Source organism: Theobroma cacao, chromosome 3, assembly GCF_053813885.1.
Source record: "Theobroma cacao isolate CCN51 chromosome 3, ASM5381388v1, whole genome shotgun sequence".
In the NCBI taxonomy this organism is placed as follows: domain Eukaryota; kingdom Viridiplantae; phylum Streptophyta; class Magnoliopsida; order Malvales; family Malvaceae; genus Theobroma; species Theobroma cacao.
This window is the reverse complement of record NC_142641.1, coordinates 28882789-28886116: the sequence shown is the minus strand read 5'-3', so window position 1 is coordinate 28886116 and position 3328 is coordinate 28882789. Positions and strand designations below refer to the sequence as shown.

General features: G+C 34.6%; 1 non-coding gene across 1 annotated transcript; it reads left to right on the top strand.

The window, feature by feature from the left end:
* The first annotated feature begins 588 nt into the window (after positions 1–588).
* LOC148763677 (small nucleolar RNA R71) lies at positions 589–695 on the top strand. The gene has a single exon (XR_016025674.1). It is a non-coding gene; the product is annotated as a small nucleolar RNA R71 (small nucleolar RNA).
* Positions 696–3328: the final 2633 nt, after the last annotated feature.

Below are 3328 nucleotides of genomic sequence, written 5' to 3'. Positions count from 1 at the left end.
ATTTGTATAATACTATCATTCTATGTCATGTATTGCCTTAACAGATCTTCCATAGTTGTCTTATTTTCTTAAATAAGTGTCCCGACTTGCTAATGAAATCTCGGAAGTGCATTTGGCCTTGGAGTGGAGGACAAACCTTGATTATTAGCCCAAGAAAAATAGGGATGATTCTTCCACCCTAGGTTGAAAGTGCTAGAGTAGAGATTATTCTATTGTCTATTACCAAAAAATTGCACTATCTTTATTGAGCTTGGACATTGATGACTTGCATGATTATCTCCACAATACTTACAAGCTACAAAAGGACTTTGCACACTATTAGTACCAAGAAATTCAAAAGTTTTAGTTAGAATAGCTACCTGAGTAGATAAGGCCGAAGAAACATTTACATCATGAATTCTCACTGCTCTCCTATGCATTGCTCGCTCTGTTGGCCACTGGTAATTGTTTGCAGCCATCTCTTCTAACAAATCATATGCCTCATCAATTGATTTAGCCATGAAGGCTCTTTTTGCAATGGCATCATCAGTGGTTCAAACCTGCCCACTCAAACTGTTGTAGAAAGTTTGCACCTGAAGCCACTTTGGAAGACCATGATGAGGACAACACCGAAGTCATTCTTTGTATCTTTCCCATGCATCGTACAATGATTCAGAATCTTGCTAAATGAATGATGTGATATCATTCCTCTTTTTTGTTGTCTTAACTAGAGGAAAGAACTTAGCAAGGAATTTCTAAGCAAGATCATCCTATGTTGTTATTGAGGTAGTAAGGAGCACATTCAACCATGCTTTATCTTTATCCCTCAATGAGAAAGGAAAAAGCCTCAAACGAATTGCATCATCTGTGACACCATTATGTTTGCAAATGTCATAAATCTCCAAGAAGCTTGATACATAGCCATTAGGATCATCACTTGGAAGGCCCTCAAACTGAACTAAGGTTTGAATCATGGTAATGATAGCCAGTTTGATCTCAAAATTTTTTGCTTGAATAGCTGGCCTTCGAATGCTTGATGGAATTCCTTGTACCAAAGGAAAAGCTTAATCCCTTAAGCAGCAATTTTCATCTCCTACGCGCTCTTGGATTTGCTGTCCACCCTGTTGATCAACCATTGATTTATTAGAGCAACACCTTGTTGATTTTCTCGTCGAAGTCTCTGAAATGTTCTCTTAATTTTTGGATCACATGAGATAGTCTCCAAGCTGTTTGCTCTTCTCATACAACGACTGAACACACTTGCAAAACAAAGAAATAAAGCTTAAATTAAGACTAATTTGTTAAATTTTATTATTAGCAAATAATCAAGAAAACAAAATCCCTGGCAATGGTGCCAAAAATTTTTTGTTAATTTTGCACACGCAAGTAAACGTATCGAACAAGTAGTATAGTGATGAAGTAGAGTATCGTTCCCACGGAGATTTGTTCCTAAATCTTTACTAAGTACTAAAATTTATGATAAATTAATCTTATTTAAGTGATCTAAAAATTAAAGAAAACTAATTAAAACAAAATTAAAAAAACACTAAATTAATCAACAAAAATTAAATATATTGAAAAAGTAATAAAGTAAAGACCTAGGATTATGGGTTCATTCAACACTTCATTTGATACTAGCTTCTCTTATTATTTACATTCACGGGTGGTTTTACTAACCTAGAATCCAAAGCTATGTACAAGTCTCCGTTAAGATACTTGCACAAATACCTAACTTAATTAGGTCACTATATGTCTATAGGAATAAGTTAAATAAGGTTTATTAAGCTAATGTTCTAATTTGGCTACATATGGCAATTGGCGTATGTCTATCCAAATCGCGAATCAAATTACCTAAGTGATGTGAACATGCACTATTCAAACCTTAGTCCAATCTAAAATCTCTCTATCGAGTCTCAATTAGATTCAGAAATTAGTTAATTTTAGCCAGACAATCAAAAGCACTAAGAACAAATTTAAATAAGCAAAACTACACCCATTCATGATAAATAAAAGAGAAACTAATATTCAAACTACATGTTAAAATCCATCACAATCCTAGAAAGATAATTTAGCTCATAATAACTAATAAAAACAACATCCAAAGAAATTTAGCCATGAATCCAAGTCAAAGAAAATAAAAGAAACACGAAAGTAGAGAAAGAAACTTATTCTTGAAGCTTTGCAATCTCAATTCTCTCTCAAATTCTCTTGTTTTTTTGCTTTGTTCTTGGCTCCAAATCTTTAAAACAGTTCCTTGCTGCCTCCCTCTTTAAACCTTTGAAAAAGGTCCCTTAAATAGGCTCCAAGTAACCTTATTTCCAAAATTCTGTCAAATTTTTATTTTTGGAAACTAGAGGTAGCACCGTGGCCATGATTTCTTGACACCATGGCTCCAAGACAGACTTTGGTAACTTTGCAGCTCTACTTCTTCAACGATGGGGTGCCATGTTCTCAGGTTTTTGAATGATGTGCCCATCTAGCCCAGTGCCGCAGCCATAAATTTCCAATGCTAAGGAGGTGGTTACTTCAACACCATAGCCATGAGTAGCTCAGTGCCACGACCTCAGTCGCCATGCTGCCTTGTGTAGAATTGCATCTATCAAGCATCATCCAACATAATTTTCACCTCGATATGATTTGAGCTGGGCAAAGTGACAAACATAAAAGTTTTATTCCTCTCTCTTAGCTTTCTAATGGCTCAATAATTACATCAATTGGACTTCTGGAGTGAAAGATATGCTCTAAATACCGAATCATGTTCAGTCCATGCATACTACTACAATGCTCTGAATTAGACATAAATTTTGCCCATGATATGATCAGAGATGGGTGAAGTGGTAAACATTAAAGTTGTATCCCTTTCTCTTATCGTTCTAGTGGTCTAAGAATCACATTATTTAGAGTTTTGTATAGAGAGATATGGTTAATACCAAAACATATACAAATAAAGTCATCACCATACTTGCACAGATTTTCATCAAATGAGTCTTTTTCATCAAATTTTCTACAAAAGCAATAAGAGAAACAAGCTACCCTCAAAGTAATTTAAAACAAAATAACATAAAATTGAACTCAAATAACTTTAATTAACTACTCAACATGTAATCTAACTTAAACTAGACAAACACCTAAAATGCTACAATCTAAACGTAATCTAGCTACTTAAGCTCCCAAAATGTGTCAAAATAACTCTATATAATAAAGTTATCATTGGCACGGCCTTCTCAAAATGCCACTGATAGTTGTTGGATGCCATATCCTCTAATAAATAATAAGCATCATCAATCGACTTAGCCATGAAAGTGCTACCAGCTGCAGCATCAATGGTAGTCCAAATTGGATTCAAGAA